Raw genomic sequence first — 19,194 nt, 5'->3', positions numbered from 1 at the left:
CCAACATATGTATTCCATTGTCAGAGATAATTTTCGACTCGTTCGTTTTCGAACCAGGGACCTTCACCTTAAATTGATACATTTATCAGTCCCCATCATCCTTGAAAGTTTGTAACATCATCACGGAACCATCCTATACATGTACAGACGTCGGTGCCTATAGCTTTGACGCTCTGTAGCACCGTTGGATCACGTTTCTGGACATGGGTTCCTACGTAAAATTTCGCCTGCTAAGGCCCCTCTACAGCTTCTAGAAGTGTAACACAAATTGTAGAATACCCTGCAGATGACGTGGAGCAGGTGGGGCAGAGTTTAAGCAGATTGCAGACGGGTGGTGACATTCCCGCCTTCACATCAATTTGACGACGCGGGTGACAGAAACTGTTGCCATTCTGGATGAGTAACGACTCGTCACGTGCAAATCTTTCTGTTCCTGAGGTATGGCGGGTTAAACTGTTATTGTCGTTTCTTAAATTCTGAGCACAGACGGTTTAATAAAAATTGCATCTACGTCGATATCTGCAAGCTACTTTGTGCTGTGTGGTCCAGAGCACATCTCCTACCACCATCATTTTATCCATTTCCTATTCCATTCGCAAATGGTACGTGGCAAGAACGACTGTCCATAAACTTCTGTATGAGATCTGATTTCTCTGATATTTTCCTTGTGATCATTTCTCTAGATATATGTGGCAGGAAGTAATATGTTACCAGACTCTTCCTTCAACGTCCTCTCCAGGAATTTCAACAGTAATCTTATTCGGAACCCGAACGCCTGTCTTGCAGCATCTGCCATTGCAGTGAGTTGGGCATCTTCATAACGCTCTCGCGCTTACTCAAAATGGTTCAAATGGCTCTGAGCACTATGGGACTCAACTGCTGAGGTCATTAGTCCCCTACAACTTAGAACTAGTTAAACCTAACTAACCTAAGGACATCACACACATCCATGCCCGAGGCTGGATTCGAACCTGCGACCGTAGCGGTCTCGCGGTTCCAGACTGCAGCGCCAGAACCGCGCGGCCACTTCGGCCGGCTCGCGCTTACTAATCGATCTCGTGACTAGACGTGCCACTATGGATGTATATTCCCTTTCACTCTTAACCTGGTAAGGATCCCAGATAGAGTTGCAAAACTACAGTGGACTGTCGTAAGTAAGCGTAGGCTACGGACGTTTTCCTAGTAGCCTTGTTTAATTAAAATCGTAACAGCGTCATCTCTAAGTTAGGAGTGTTGCATACCTATTGGCGCCACCTCATTTTGGTATGCGATCAGTGTCTTACTAAATTCCCTTGGAAACCAGAAGTGGTGAATCGTCTAGAAACTGAATGGGAACATATTCTGAAGAGCCAAAGACACTGGTACACCTGCCTAATATCGTGTAAGACCCCCACTATCACGCAGAAGTGCTGCAGCACGACGTGGCGTGGACTCGATTAATGTCTGAAGTAATGCTGGAGGGAAGTGACACCAAGAATCCTGCAGGCTGTCCATAAATCGGTAACAGTAAGAGGAGGTAGAGATCTCGTCTGAACAGCACGTTGCAAGGCATCCCTGCTATGCTCAATAATGTTCATGTATGGGGAGTTTGATCGCCAGCGGAAGTGTTTAAACTCAGGAGAGTGTTAATGGAGCCGCTCTGTAGCAATTCTGGACGTGTGGGGTGTCGCATTGTCCTGCTGAAGTTGCCCAATTCCATCGGAATGCACAGTGTACATGAATGGATGCAGTTGATCAGACAGGATGCTTACGTACGTGTCTCGTGTCTAGACATATTACGGGTCAAACATCACCCCAACTGCACACGCCCCACACTATTACAGAACATCCACCAGCCTGAACAGTCCCCTGCTGACAAGTAGGATCCATGGATTCATGAGGTTGCCTCTATACCGGTACACGCCCATTCACTAGCTAAAATTTGAAACGAGACTCGTCCGACCAGACAACATGCTTCCAGTCATCAACAGTCCAATGACGGTGTCGAGGGGCCCAGGCAAGGCGTAAAACTTTGTGTCGTGTCGTCATCAAGGGTACACGAGTTGGCCTTCGGCTGAGAAAGCCCAATCGATGATTTTTCGTTGAATAGTTCGCACGCTGACAATTGTTGATAGCCCATCATTGAAATCTGCAGCAATTCGAGGAATGGTTGCACTCCTGTCATGATGAACGATTCTCTTTAGTCGTCGTTGGTCCCCTTCTTGCAAGATCTTTATCCGGTCGCTGCCATGTCGGAGATCTGATGTTTTACCAGATTCCTGATATTCACGGTACACTTGTGAAATGCTCGTACGGGAAAATTCCCACTTCATCAGTACCTAGTGCGCCGACTATAACACCACGTCCAAACTCAATTAAATCTTGATAACTTGCCACTGTATCAACAGTAACCGATCTAACAAATGCGCCACACACTTGTCTGATATGGGCATTGGTAACCGCAGTGCCGTATTCTGCCTGCTTATATATCTCTGTATTTGAATACGCATGCCTATACCAGTTTCTGTGGTGCTTTATTGTACGAAGCTCAACGTAACCAACGGAACATTTCGTTCTACATAGTAATCCTCCTATCTGTTACTTAAAAATAAACATTATGTATAAAAACAGAAATTGTCAGTGTTTCATCCAGGTTTCATTCGAAAATTCTGAAACAGTGGCATGTTGTGGTAAAAATAAAAGAAACAATAAAGAATTATCATATATATATATATATATATATATATATATATATATATATATATATATATATATATAATGATTGTTCCCCTTTAGGAGAGCGATTGAACTTGAATTCATAATTTCATCTTCGGATGTTTTCCTTCTTTGCTTCCCAAAACCTCCTCATCCTCTCAGAATGCTCCTTCTTCCGTTCCTCTGTCCATTTTTTACCAGGCTCACGCGATGTTCTATCCCCAAACTTCACACTTGTGATTTTATGCCGGCAGTCGGTGCGATCTTCGAGATTTTTTGTGTTGATCTGCTGTAGATCCCTCTGGACTTCTTTCAGCCATTCTGTGCCACATTTACTCCTTATTATAATATTGAATAATTTCTTTGCTGTTCTGGAGTCTTCCATCCTGTAGATGTGTGTATAAAATTTGGCTCGGCGCTTTCTGATTTCATCTGTTAATATGTTGATCTTTCTATAGAGTTCGTTTTGTGGTCTCTTCATCCAAATGCCATTTTAGTTGATTGGACCGTAAATCTTCCTGAGAATTTTTCTTTCCTGCTTTTCTATTTCCTTAATTTTTGAATGACCATCAATCACCATTGTTTCAGCTGCATAGATTGCTTCTGGAAGAATCACTGTTGTATAGTGCCTTAATTTTGCGTCTGTCGAAATGCACTTCTTGTTGTAATGCGTCCATGTTAGCTTGTAGGCCTTCTGGAGCTTCGTGATTCTTTGTTCATTGGCAATCCGGTTTAATCCTGAGGACTGTATAGTTTCACCGAGGTATTTAAAATGGCAGACTTGTGCAATTTTACCATATTTTGTTATTAAAGGGGATTTATTTTCTGGCTGCCTTTCCATATATTGGGTTTTTTCATAAGATATCTGTAGTCCGGTTTTTTGTGAAATTTCATGTAGTTTTTCCACTGCGTGAATCGCTTCTGTTCTGTTATATATATATATATATATATTTCATAAACAGCTTCCAAATCGCTTAAGTACCTCGTCGAGCTTACGTAAAACATGTTATTTCATTTCAAACTCTTGCCTTTGATCATGATGAAGAACGTTCTATCGATAACAACAATAAGCAATAGATTTTTTATGTTTATGCATATAAACTGTACTTCCATCAAAAGTAGTTGCATTGGCTACATAAAAGTGCAGAAATTACGTAGTCAAATAATTTTTTAGCTTATTAAATGCAATTTATATTTTTAAGGATATAAAATACACAACAGACTTACACAGAACGATGTTATGGTCTGATTACGCACGAAACAAACAAACAAGGAGAAGTCGTCATCTTCATTACTACGTCATTTCTTCAAATGGTTCAAATGGGTCTGAGAACTATGGGACTTAACATCTGAGGTCATCAGTCCCCTAGAACTTAGAACTACTTAAACCTAACTAACCTAAGGGCATCACACACATCCACGCCCGAGGCAGGATTCGAACTTTCACCGTAGCGGTCGCACGGTTCCTGGCTGAAACGCCTAGAACCGCTCGGAGACACCGGCTGACACGTCATTTGTGTACTGTACCGAAAGTACCGATTTGTAGTTTTGGTAGGGCTTAAGTCTAGTCCCAGACCGATGAACAATACTCAAGAAACGGCAGTATAAGTGTTTTGTAAGCCACACCTTTCATGGATAAATTACATTGCCATAAGATTCTTTCAGTGAGTCTCAGCATGGTTGCTGTCTTTGCTTCAATAGCTCTCCAATAGCTTAATCAAACATTAATGGATATCTTCGCCTGTTTACACATGATACGTTACATTTATGTACGATCAGTGTCAACAGCCAGTCGCTGCACTAATCAGCGATCCTCCGCAGGTCTTTCAGCAGTTCGCTAGGTTTTTGGTTTTACAGCCCTCCTATACACGATAGCATCGTCTGCAAAAAGCCTCATAAAGCTTCCGTCATTATCCACTCTAGATCATTTATTTATATACAGTGTATATCAAAAAGTATCATTCGATATAAAAAAAAATGATAACTATTATGTTATTTGAGATATGTGCGTGAAAAACATACTGTTGGAAAGAGCAAACTCTCGAGTCTTACATGGTTACCGCTAGGTAGCGGCATGGTGCGCCCACTTCAGTTCTAGTAAAAATGATGTCGGTGCAACAGAAAGCGTTTTGTGTTCCACGTTTTGCGCGGTGCGGATCAGTAATAACTGTTTAGCGTGACTTTCGTATTAGTGTGGTGTGGATTCTCCGACAACACAGAGTATTAGACTATGGCATGAACAATTCCGAGAAACAGGTTGTTTGTGTAAAGACAAATCGCCGGGCCGTCCCCGAGTGTCTGACACAGACGTCGAACACATCCGCCATAGTTCCACGAGGAGTCTCCAGAAATCTGTTCGGTCGCAGGTTCGAATCCTGCCTCGGGCATGGATGTGTGTGATGTCCTTAGGTTAGTTAGGTTTAAGTAGTTCTAAGTTCTAGGGGACTGATGACCTCGGATGTTGGGTCCCATAGTGCTCCGAGGTATTTGAACCATTTTTAGAAATCTGCTCGACAGCTCAATATGCCCCGATGTCAGTCTGGCGTGTGTTGCGTCGACGTTTACACATGAAGCCACACAAAATTCATCTACTGCAACCTCTTCGTGAAGCTGACAAATAACAACCTGTGGAATTGAGTAATTTAGTTCTTGGTAGGATCCTTAGTGTTTAGTGACGAAGCAACATTCCATGTAAATGGAAAGGTGGGCCGTCATAATGTGAGAATACGGGGTACGAAACGAGCACATAAAGTTGTACAACACGAGATGGACTCTCCAAAATTCAATGTGTTTTCTGCAATTTCAAAGGAAAAGGTGCATGGTCCGTTTTTCGTTGCCGAGAACACTGTTACAGGAAGGACATATCTCGATATGCTTGAGAACTTTCTTTTCCAACAGTTGGAGACTTAATCGAACGACTACATTTCCCAATAGTATGTGGCGCCGCCACACTGGCATCTGGTAGCGCGTGAATGTTTATATCAGAGGATTACTGCACGATGGATCGGTCACACTGGACCAAATGATTCAGCCTCACATTACTGGCCTCCAAGGTCACTGGACCTAACTGTTTGTGGGGGTCTATAAAAGACTTTGTTTATGTGCCTCCGTTACCAACAACAACGAATGAACCGAGACATCGCATAGCAGCAGCTGTGGAAGCTGTAACTCAAGACATGCTCGCTGTAATGTGGGAACAATTTGAATACCGCTTTGACATATGCCGTGCATCTCACGGGGGCATATTGAGCACCTATGAAAAAGTATGAAAAAATCTTTTTGAGTATCCTGTTCATAAAAAAAGAAATAATCGTCGTATATGTTTATTAGTTTCAGAAGTATTAAACTGCCAAATCGGATGATTCTTTTTGATACACCCTGCATTTTCTAAGCGGTAATTTCCCTTGGCGTTCTTCAGAGATTACCATGTTGGTTTTTACACAGGAGATATTAGCTCTCCGGAAACGTCATAATGCGTAAGCAAACAATATGTTCCATAATTCTAAAACAGACTGTCATCAGCGATAAAGGCCTTTAAATATGTGCATCCGTTCGACGACTCTTCTTGACAACGGCAATGAAACGTGCTTTTTCTTTCCAATAACTTGGCGCCCTTCGTTGTTTCAGAGACCTATGACATAATATACGGTCCAATCAAATTCATTTGACCACCACTTATGTTCGACGTCGTGGTGCAAAAACTGTGTGCCGGACCGAGATTCGAACTCGAGTTCGAAGTTTCATATCAGAGCACACTCCGCTGTAGAGCGGATATCTCATTCTGAGAAAATCGTTGATTGAAATTCTGTGATAAGATTCCGCCACAGTGGAAAACGCCTTTGTTGTGATTATGTCCATCCCAAATACCCTATCACGTGAGTGGCAGACAGTCTCTCCCCTATTTCTCGATAATACAAAACGTGCTGCTCTTATTTGAACTTTATCCATGTACTTCGTTACAGTCTGGTAAAGATCCCACCCGCGCAGCAGTACTTCAGAAGAGGAGGGACAAGCGTAGTTTATGCTGTCTCTTTAATACGTCTATTGCATCTGCCAATAAAACGCAGGCTTTGGTTCACCTTTCATGTAACATTTTCTGTGCGTTCTTTTCAACTTAATTGTTATTCTTAGGTATTTACTTGAATAAAGGCCTTTAGATTTGACTGATTTATCGTGTAACCGAAGTTTAACGGGTTTCTTTTAGCATTCATGTGGATGACTTCACACTTTTCATTATCCAGGATCAACTTGCAATTTTCGCAGCATACAGATATCTTATCTAAATCGTTTTCCAATTTGTTTTAATCTTCTGACGACTTTACTAGACGGTAAACGACAACGTTGCCTGCAAACAAACCTAAGAAGGCTGCTCAGATTGTCTCCTACATCGTTTATATAGATAAGAAACAGCAGAGGGCCTATAACACTACATTGGAGAACGCCAGAACTGCTTCACTTTACACTAATGTTCACTTCACACAGATCTTGACCAGATACTTGTGGTCCTTACTACGTGTATGGTTCCCCAACGTGCAATTAATTTAACAATTATAGAACCTGATTTACGGTTGGTGGTTGCAGCGAAGGAAAGCTTGAAGGGGAAAATCAGACACGTGGTCGTTAAATATTCTGTTCCGCGTACTCATAGGTGTAGCTGTGTGTGTGATGGCACGTGGCAAAACTATCAGTGGAGGTTGTATAAAGCTCGTCCGTGGGGGGGGGGGGGGGGGGGGGATGGCGGGAAACCGTACGATAGTTGTGGTAACGCAGGAACGGAGCGTTTCATCTGACACGCAAAAGGGGATGATCATTGGCTGTCTGGGCAAAGCATGGAAGAATTTTCGATACGGTTAAGTTTACAAACTGTTCACGTGCCGCCGTGTTTAAAGTTATCAAGCACGGCAAAATGGGACCATCACAAACCGGCGCCAAAGCAAGTGTGGTACCCCAGAGACCTAAGATGACAGGAGTGATCGATAGCTGCGGAGATGTGTACAGGTGAGTAGAGGTGCAACTGTTGAGGAACTGACCGTCCAGATGAACCATGAGCTACCAAAAGTGTTTCCTCAACCACAGTTCAGCGAACGTTACTGCATATGGGCCTCGCAGCAGGCGGCTGGTTCATGCACCCGACCGGTTCATCGGCGACGCAGGCTGGAATTTGGACGCCAATGCCGCAACTTGGCTGTCCACTGAATTGCGACAGGCGGCCTCTTCAGATGAATCACGTTTTATGCCCCATCGGCGCAAAACATCTGATACCATGCATTCTGCAACAATCGTCCGACGGGTCCAGCCCGGAGGAGGGGGCGTTGTGGTCTTGGGAATGTTTTCGCGGCGTTCCCTTGGTGATCTCGTCATCTAGAAGACAATGGCTCGACACAGTGGCTCGACACAAGTATATATCCATTGCCCATTGGGCAAAGGGACGGTGGCCGTAAAAATTCGTGAGTTTCCACGTTCACCTTGGACTGGACGCTGTTGATGGAGCCGTCAGCTGGTTTCGTCCTTCATTTTGCAGAGTTTTTTTGGGAAGCCTCAAGCCTTTGGAAGAATTTTAGGCTGGAACGCAACATTTATGGCAGCACTGAAAGGACGCAAAAGCACTTCTCTTAGTTTAGCTGAGGCCCCTAGTCAGACATGCTGTAACGTTCAGCCCATCCAGATATCTGTGATAAATGTGTTGTTCACTTTAGGCCTAAACGGAAACTCAAAACATGCTCCCTAAAGTGCCCGTGGGAAAAACAATTTGGGAGCATAATGTCATCTTCTCCCTGTGTCGGAATTTACGAATCGGCAATTGGTTGCTTCTGAAGCAGGTAAAAGAATATTATTATTAACTTTGGTTAGGAATGCCCAAAGGGTAGTGCAGATGAGTTAGATGGGAGGGCCGGCCGGAGTGGTCGAGCGGTTCTAGGCGCTACAGTCGGGAACTGCGCGACCGCTACGGTCGCAGGTTCGAATCCTGCCTCAGGCATGGATGTGTGTGATGTCCTTAGGTTAGTTAGGTTTAAGTAGTTCTAAGTCCTAGAGGACTGATGATCTCAGAAGTTAAGTCCCATAGTGCTCAGAGCCATTTGAACCATTTTTTTAGATGGGAGACATGGAGATCGTGGAATCTTGTGATTGATGGGAAACCCTTGTGGGGGCCAGTTGCTTGAGAGCTTTTTTTCGAGTTTGCCAAGGTTTGGTGGAAAGGGCGCAGTGGAGAAACTTGGTCTTCTGATTCAGACTCCAGTCTGGAGAGGAGATTATGGGTTGGGTTGGGTTGTTTGTGGAAGGAGACCAGACAGCGAGGTTATCGGTCTCATCGGATTAGGGAAGGATGGGGAAGGAAGTCGGCCGTGCCCTTTCAGAGGAACCATCCCGGCATTTGCCTGGAGTGATTTAGGGAAATCACGGAAAACCTAAATCAGGATGGCCGGACGCGGGATTGAACCGTTGTCCTCCAGAATGCGAGTCGAGTGTCTAACCACTGCGGAAGTGATTATGGTCTTGACTCTTGTTACGTGTGGGTTGCTCTTGGACACTCGTCCTGGGTGTGACTTCGTAGCCGGCCGCTGAGCCCGAGTGGTTCTAGGCGCTTCAGTCCGGAACCGCGCTGCCGCTACGGTCGCAGGTTCGAATCCTGCCTCGGGCATTGATGTGTGTGATGTCCTTAGGTTGATTAGGTTTAAGTAGTTCTAAGTTCTAGGGGACTGATGACCTCAGATGTTAAGTCTCATAGTGTTCAGAACCATTTGAACCCAATGGGACATCCCCGCCAACAATGCCATACAATCATTTCATTTCAGTGCATCACTCCTTTCATTGTGATGTATAGGGGAAGATGATTCAAGCAAAGAAGAAACCCACAATTAGCGGTTTTGAGTCGTGAATTATTATTATTCACTTGGTTTTTTGACACCAACTGTTAAAACAGAAAACTAGCACCAACTGTACAACCTAGATTACTCATGTTAGACTTTTGTCGAATCTTGTACCACTTCTGTACATGTATCATTATTTTACTTTGAGTCCTCGTGTCTTTCCTGTACTAAGTCTATGGGACGAATGACCTCAGATGTAAAGTCCCATAGTGCTTGGAGCCATTTTTTGTGACTTCATGCTGGCACTGGTCTTGACTGGAGAGTCTGTGGTGAATTTCTAGCTGTACTGACAGTTTCGACTTCAGTCATCATTGTGATGAGGACAATCTTATTCACATCAGGTTTGTCACCTTGACGTTTGATCTCCTTGTGCACATTGCCGTTTGATCGAGTCAAATTGGTCCATGGTATGACCGGCGAATGGGAGTGTCACACGCTCGAATATGCCAAGATTTCAGGGCTTCATCAGAGAGTAATTGTGATCCGTCTAACAGATTGCCAGCCCGCGACTAGCATATTTCGAGCACGTGTTAATGAACTACAGAAGCCGCACATCGCTATTGTACAGACGTATGCACCACGACCATCACATGGGACTGCGCTACACATCGAGAAAGGAGTATAGTATTGGTGCTCCGGCTTGTTAGGGCAAACAGAATCACAGTCTCGCCACTTCTTCTCCGCTGCACCAACGTAACATAACTTTTGTGTAGATTAAATCCATCAAAATCTATTCAGCATTACGTATCTTCGAAATGCATTATCCACATTTTGAGCCAGAGTAAACATATAAAACAGATAAACCTTGGTCTTTACCAACCAACCGCCACCCAGTGGACTGCTGATTATTTTTTGCATCTATCTGCTTTGCCAACAGTTGATGATTTATTTATCCTTTCGCTTTACTTGTGTTATTTGTCCTTTTCTATGATCAATAAACTTTTTCCATAATTTTTAATAAAGCATTAATCCAGTGTTGATATATTACTTTCCCATCAATAATTGACTCCAATTATGACAGGACCACCATTTCTTTAAATAATTTCAGCGCTCAAGTTTTATTTAAGATTGTGATAAAAGTGATTACCTCCAATTCAGGCTATTAACAACAACCACTGTCAAAGTACAGGATCAATTTAGCAGATGCATGGTCAGGTAGACAAGTGGAAGTCTTGCAAGATAAAGTGACTGCTGTCATGGCGTAAACTTACAGTAGCCTGTAGCGTTTCAAATCAAACTGCAACAGCTGGCCGCTTTGGCCGACCAGTTCTATTCGCTTCAGTCCGGAACCGTACTGCTGCTACGGTCGCAGATTCGAATCCTGCCTCGGGCATGGATGTGTGTGATGTCCTTAGGTTAGTTAGGTTTAAGTAGTTCTAAGTCTAGGGGACTGATGACTTCAGATGTTAAGTCCCATAGTGGTTAGAGCCATTTGAACCATTTTGAACCAAACTGCAACACCAATGCAGTCTTGCGCCAACAAGGCACTGTGGAAGCTGGTGGTGGCTACATAATGGTATGGCTGTGTTTACGTGGAATGGACTGCGTCCTCTGGCGCAACTGAACCGATCGTTGACTGGAAATGATTACGTTCGGCTACTTGGAAACCATCTGCATTCATGGACGTTATGTTCTCTAGCAACAATGTCACGTCACTTGGCCACAGTTGTTCGAAGTTAGTTTGAAGGACATCCTGGACAATTTGAGTGAATGATACGGCCACTCATATCACACGACACTAATCCCATCGAACATTTATGGGATATAATCGAGAGGTCAGTTCATGCACAAAATTTTGCATCGCCAACACTTTCGCAATTATGGACGACTGTAGAGGCGACATGGCTCAATATTTCTGCAGGAAACAACTTGTTGAGTCCATGGCATGTGGAGTTGTTTCACGACGCACAGCGAAAAGATGTCCAACACAATACTGGTCTGTTGGTTACTAGGAAGTCAAAGACGTTAGCTTCACTCTACTATCTGCTTAAAGCAATTTTCGTCTCACACGAATCCCTTTCTCTGGCACGAGTATGACTCTCTCAGTGTGCACTTGTAAATCTGATTATTTCACGTTCATATTCTGTTATAACCTCACTAGACATCACCGAGTTCTTTACGGCAATAAATACGCTACCATCACTAGCCTTAAGCTAACTTTTCGATATATATTCCAGTCTAAAGTTATAATTTCCTTGTCATTAAGGGGTGGTTTCAGCCATCTCTGTGTCCTTAATACTCTATGGCCAATTTTACCTTTAATAAGTGACACTAGTTCTGGGATCTTACCGTGGATGCTCCTGCAGTTTACTAATCTCATATTAACATTTTCACATTCCGGTTTGCGAGAACTAAATCACTAACAAGGAGACGGCACGACCGTGGGGTCGGGGATTTGTCAGAAATTTTGTGTGGTGAAAGAGGACCCTTAACACCTGAAGTGGTTAAAATATTAGGGCGCACTACTCGGAAAATCCCGGGAAAAATCGATCCAAAGTTTCTTAGGTGCCTTATGAGTATAAAATGGCAGCCCACTGCCGACCCGCCGTCTGGCATACATGGTTAGCGCTCGGACCCTTACGCCAGAGGTCTCGGGTTTGATTCCTTCTCCGGCACTGTTTTTTCCTTCTGTTGCTTGCAAAATTGCAGCGCATTGTTACAGAAGAATCGTGAAATTAATTCCCGGGAAGATTGTATAAAAATTCATTCTATAATTCACCGTCAATTATCGTCACCAATATTCCGAGACATGATTCAATATGCCTGGTTGGTTGGTTTGTGGTATTAAAGGGACCAGACTGCTACGGTGATCGGTCCCTCAATATGCCTGGTTTGCCTCAAAATTATCAGAAACTCAAAATATTTTCATAAATGTTAATGGGGCATGTTTTTGTACAGATTTATTGCAAACGCCCTGTGATTGAAAAAAAATCCGCCTTTATATGCTGCGCAAGATGTCGCAAAAATTATTGCTTTGTTAGTTTTTACGATAATTACCACTGTGGTTCTTGTTTGTAATTATTATATGTATAAAAACTAAATGTTTCTCAATCGACTTTGTTATTCTGATTAAAAACCCAATGTTTCCCCTCGTATAATTTACAATTAAAAATGGAAAACCCACCGTCATGAATTGTGTTGTTAGACAAAAAGAAAATAATTTTTCTTCAATAATGTAACTAATTTGTTAGAGATAATGTAGGTTTGGGAAACTTTCTGAATAATTTGTGGAGTAACAAAAGAAAATGAAACAGATGAAAAAAAAGTGCCAGAGGAGGAACTGAACCCGAGGTCTCTGGCGTGAGACTCCGAGGCCTAAACATCTAGGCCAGACGGCGGCTCGGTAATGGACTAACATTTTATACTCATACGGCATCTAAGAAAGTTTGGATCGATTTTTCCCGGAATTTTCCGGGTAGTGCATCCTAATATTTTAACCACGTGAGGTGTTAGAGGCGCTCTTTCACCACACAAAATTTCGGACAAATCCCCGACCCCACGGTCGTGCCGGGTCCTTGTAAGTGTAATGTGGCACATCTCACAGTCCTCAGCATCGGTCAAGTATAAACGCCGACATCAACTTTGCGGCCAAAGCGAGACTTTGTGGTGATAGAGCTGTGGCGAGACTTACTGTTGGTGGACGTCTTCTGCTGTTGCGTCGGCCGAACACTGTAGCGGCTGGCCGGATTGCCGGAGCTTTTAGAGGACAGCCACTTCGCGTCGCGGAAAGCTCTCCCTCTGATAAGGCCAGCGGAAAACGTGAAGGGCACTGCGTTCATGAATACTTACTACCATTTATTATCGCTGCCACAGTGCACTCAATTGCATTTCATTGTCTAGACGTAATATGGTGAGTCCGTTTACTTCCCATTACTTTTCAAGAGCTCAAAAGAGCACGTTTCAAAGTAAAACATAGTCTAAGCAGACAGAGGGCACAAAAGATACTTCCGTGTACGTAAAAAAGCAAAATCACACACACAGCTACACCTATAAGTACGCTGAACAGAATATTTAACGACCACGTGTCTGATTTTCCCCTTCAAACTTTCTTTCGCTGCAACCACCAACCGTAAATCAGGTTCTATAATTGTTAAATTAATTGCAGGTTAGGGAACCATACACGTAATAAGGACCACAAGTATCTGGTAAAGATTTGTGTGAAATTAACGTTAGTGTAAAGTAAAATTGCTGTAGAGTGAAGCAGTTCTGGCGTTCTCCAATGTAGTGTTATAGGCCCTCTGCTGTTCCTTATCTATATCAACGATGTAGGAGACAATCTGAGCAGCCTTCTTAGGTTTGTTTGCAGGCAACGTTGTCGTTTATCGTCTGTTAAAGTCATCAGAAGATTAAAACAAATTGCAAAACGATTTAGATAAGATATCTGTATGCTGCGAAAGTTGCAAGTTGACCCTGAATAACAAAAAGTATGAAGTCATCCACATGAATGATAAAAGAAATCCGTGAAACTTCGGTTCAAATCAATCAAATCTAAAGGCCTTTATTCAAGTAACTACCTAAGAATAAGAATCACGAACAAATTAAATTGAAAAGAACGCACAGAAAATGTTATATGGAAGGTGAACCAAAGCCTACGTTTATTGGCAGAATACTTAGAAGATGCAATAGATGTATTAAAGAGACAGCCTAAACTACGCTTGTCCCTCCTCTTATGAAGTACTGCTGCGCGGGTGGGATCCTTACCAGATTGTAACGAAGTATATCGAGGAAGTTCAAATAAGAGCAGCACGTTTTGTATTATCGAGAAATAGGGGGTAGACTGTCACTGACATCATAGAGGATTTGGGATGGACATCGTTAAAACAAAGGCGTTTTCCATTGCGGCGGAGACTTCCCACGGAATTTCAGTCAACGATTTTCTCCTCCGAACGCGACAATATTTCGCCGACGCCGACCTACATAGGGAGAAACGATAATCACAATAAAATCAAGGAAACCAGAGCCCGCAAGGTATTGGTTTTTTTCCGTGCGCTTTTCGAGAATGAAATAATAGAGGATTATTGTGAAGGTGGTTCGATGAACCCTCTGCGGGACCCTTAAGTGTGATTTTCAGAATACCCAAGTAGATGTAGATGTGGATGTATCTGTTCAGAAGTATCCAGACACCAATTAGCGGACATTAATACGGACAATGCCCACTCTTCACCTTTACGACAGCATGAGTTCTGTTGGGGACGCTTCCAGTGACGTGTCTGAATGTGACTATCAACAAAATGAAGGAAATAGGAAATGGTGATGCCAGTGCTTTAGTCTTTACTAATGATGTAGCTATTTGGAAGAAAAAGAAGTGGAGGTATACGGAAGATTAGCTGAAAGGAGTTTATATAGTACCAGCTGACACTGAGCAATTGCAAAACTGTAGCAATGATTATGAATAAGATATCTGCCCACGTCAAACTAATGCTAGAGGGAGAGGAAATTAAATGCGTGCACGCTTTCAGTTACCTGGAAGTACATTACCAAGGAATGGAAGTGTCATGCTATGATATAAGTACAGAACAGAGTAAGGAAGGTATCTAATGTTTATGGAATATTATTTCAGTTCTTTGGGGAATAGAGACGTATTAATAATTTGAATACACAGTGTTACTGTTACACAATAACATTTATATAATAGTTCGTTATGAATCCGCTTTCGGCTTTTCTGGCCATCGTCAGATAACTTAATACTGAACAGATAGTCCACACAACTTCAACGAGAATTCATAGCTACACAAAGATTGTTATACACAGATATGCAACTTTTTATGACTATATCAATACAAAATACGATCATAATGTGATGCCTAAAAACAGACTCTGAACAAAGAAATTTTATATTGCAGTATATTCAAATATTAAAATTATTTGAAGGTGTAAGACAAGTGTACTGTACAAGTGAGTAATGGCACAGGGTACTATGTCATATGGACTAATCTGTCGAATGTGACGAACAGGCCGAAAAAGGGGGGGGGGGTGGGGGAGAGGAGACAGAGGTCTATGGAATGTGGGTGTGGAACAATTATAACAAGCTTATTATCTAGTGCTGAGAGAAATAATAACTGGCTGCTGATACGTCTATTGTCTAGGAATTTAAAGATTAGAATATACAAAACTATTATTCTACCAGTTATGCTGTATGGGTGTGAGACTTGGTCTCTCACTGTGCAAAATGAAAAGCCGTTTCGAGTATTTGAAAACAAAATTTTGAGGAAAATTTTCGGAGCAAAAAGGGATGACATTAGCGGAGAGTGGCAAAACTGCATAACGAAGAGGTTCACGAAATCTATTCAAGCCCTGACACAATCAGTATTATTAAATCACGTAGGCTGCGATGGGCGGGTCACGTAGGTCCAACGGATGAGGGCAGGGCAGCGCGCAGAGCACTGGTAGGGCACCTAGAAGGAAAACGTCCTGTGGGGAGACCGAGGCGTAGATGGGAGGGCAATGTGAAGGCTGATTTGAGGAACCTAGGTATTGAGGGTGAATGGAAGGAAATAGCCCAAGACAGGGACAGATGGCGAAAATACGTTGCTGCGGTAATGGACTCTCGAGTCCGGTATGACCAGTGTGTGTGTGTGTGTGTGTGTGTGTGTGTGTGTGTGTGCGCTGATACGTTAGTAAGGGTGAGTAATGGAATTTTGTTTGGTCATTACCGACCAGAGCAGATTCTTTGATTGGTATTTATTATGCAACGTCTCTACATCAGGCGCTTCATTGACTTTCAGGTTCGATACCCACTTTTACATTTCTGAACAGTATCGCTTAGGTGTCGCTACTCCCATAAATTAAAACTAAGAGAAAGATGACCAGCTGGGGGACATATCTGGCAGCCATAGTGATATTTCAATACTAAATTACTATATCTAAATTGTATTTAATACCTAAATCATTTTCCACGTTAACTAGAAATATATTAAGAGTTTAATTTGATACAGGAAAGAAATTATTATGCATTTGCGTTGAAACCCTATGTTGCCCTTGTTCCATCCCTCTAGTTATCTGCCTGGAAGTATGTCTGTCGTCTGCTGTGTTTTCTGTATGTCTTTGTATTTGGGGTAAGTTTCTCAGAATGTAGCGACAGCTTCGCCAACTTTTTTGATCAGCAAGGGGGAATCTTTTGTGTCAGAGAGACACCGGTGAGCGATGATTCGTGGCTTTTGTTAAGTTGGCACAAGCAGAATACGCATACAGTCTGTGGGCCGGTTTCTTGTCCGCGATAGGGACTGAAGATGAGTAGCGAGCAGCCTCCTGCTTCGCTGTAGTATCACCTAGTTTTAGTCCTTAATGTTTTAATTTTATGAATTTGTAAGTTTCAGTTTAACTGAGACCTTAATTCATTTCTTAGTCGGTTGCAGCTATTATAGAATAACTGGAGATACCTTGCATGGGCGGAAATTGAGAATAATTTCACAATTTTTGAAATATGTAGCAGTGTTTTCTTTGTGTTCTGTAATTTCGGGGTTGTGGGACATGAGACCACGTGGGTCTATGAGTTGACTAGATTCCTGAATAAATTGTGTAACTGATTATGAGCAGTGCGTATGCTTTTAACATTCGGTAGTTTTATGATGAAAGAGGTCACTGTGTTTCGTGCATATTTGAGCGAGTTTTCTTTGTGCATGGTTGGTAGCCGTTACCACGTGTTTTGCTCGCGAGATTGTGCTTTAACGTTCTATGGTTGCGATTCAACCAGTTTCCTTTCTTAAGTAAATTCTCGAGCTTTATTGTTCGATTGCGTGGTCTTTCTTGTAGCTAATTTTGTTTTATTTTATCAATTTTTCTTTTTAGTGGGTTGCCATGTGGTTATTAGAGATTTTCGTTGGCGCCTACCTTTTGGAAGAATTGTTCACAGGAATTGTTGTTAAGTGCAGTCTTGCGTAATATTTTTTTTTTTTTACAAATTTGGGAATAATTTCCTGTTAAAGTATTCGACCATCGAGGCCAGTCTCTCTCTAACCCAATTTAGATCTCGTTTCCTTTATTAAATTACTGAACAACTTCTTTCTCTGTAATGAATGTTTAGTCTGAATGTGATACATTTTTTCCACAGCACTCCCGATTTCAAATGATCGTGCTACTCATGTATGTTTTTCAGTCCGTTCTACCATCAATATTCAGTACCAACACTCAATGGTAGATCAAGGTTTTTCTGTTATATATTCATTAGCTCTTTTACCTCCTTTTTTAAGTTTTACCCGTGAAATAAATGTATAGTAAAAGGCATTGCTGATGTTCAGTGACTCATCCGGTATTTATCCACTTCCCTATCGAGGCTCTTCCAGGCCAGCTTACCTCACATATGTATGATTTTTAATATATTTCAGAACATTGTCCAAGATTGATTCCCCTAAGGAATTAACCAAGAATTATCAAGGTATATCAAATTAATTTTTCCTGAATTAAGGCCTATCCACGAATTGTTTCTCCTCTCCAAGCAATTTTTCAGGGTACTTAAATGGTAGACTGATTCAAGTGGCGACCCGAGATATTTTCTGTAGTAAAATCCCAATTTAAAAAATGGTTCAAACGACTCTGAGCACTATGGGACTTCACATCTGAGGTCATCAGTCCCTTAGAACTTAGAACTACTTAAACGTAACTAACCTACGGACATCACACACATCCATGACCGAGGCAGGATTCGAACCTGCGACCGTTGCGGTCGCGCGGTTCCAGACTGTAGTGCCTAGAACCCCTCGGCCAATGCGGCCGGCAAAATCCCAATTTAAATTCACAAAATAATGTACCATGCTATGTAAGATAATAATTTTCTATCGGCCAACCTAACTATATAATTAAACAGGTATGTTACAATTAACTGCTAGAATTTCGAGTAATGTTACTTTTATGCCTTTAGTTCCTCTGCGGATATCACATTTCGCATCATATAAATGATGTTGTTGTTGTTGTGGGCTTCAGTCCTGAGACTGGTTTGATGCAGCTCTCCATGCTACTGTATCCTGTGCAAGCTTCTTCATCTCCCAGTACCTACTGCAACCTACATCCTTCTGAATCTGCTTAGTGTATTGATCTCTTGGTCTCCCTCTACGATTTTTACCCTCCACGCTGCCCTCCAATGCTAAATTTGTGATCCCTTGATGCTTCAAAACATGTCCTACCAACCGATCCCTTCTTCTAGTCAAGTTGTGCCACAAACTTCTCTTCTCCCCAATCCTGTTCAATACCTCCTCATTAGTTACGTGATCTACCCACCTTATCTTCAGCATTCTTCTGTAGCACCACATTTCGAAAGCTTCTATTCTCTTCTTGTCCAAACTGGTTATCGTCCATGCTTCACTTACATACATGGCTACATTCCATACAAATACTTTCAGAAACGACTTCCTGACACTTAAATCTATACTCGATGTTAACAAATTTCTCTTCTTCAGAAACGATTTCCTTGCCATTGCCAGTCTACATTTTATATCCTCTCTACTTCGACCATCATCAGTTATTTTACTCCCTAAATACCAAAACTCCTTTACTACTTTAAGTGTCTCATTTCCTAATCTAATCCCCTCAGCATCACCCGATTTAATTTGACTACATTCCATTATCCTCGTTTTGCTTTTGTTGACGTTCATCTTATATCCTCCTTTCAAGACACTGTCCATTCCGTTCAACTGCT

Source organism: Schistocerca piceifrons, chromosome 7 (assembly GCF_021461385.2).
Source record: "Schistocerca piceifrons isolate TAMUIC-IGC-003096 chromosome 7, iqSchPice1.1, whole genome shotgun sequence".
NCBI lineage: Eukaryota > Metazoa > Arthropoda > Insecta > Orthoptera > Acrididae > Schistocerca > Schistocerca piceifrons.
The sequence above is the reverse complement of the archived record's forward strand: the minus strand, read 5'-3'. Positions refer to the sequence as shown.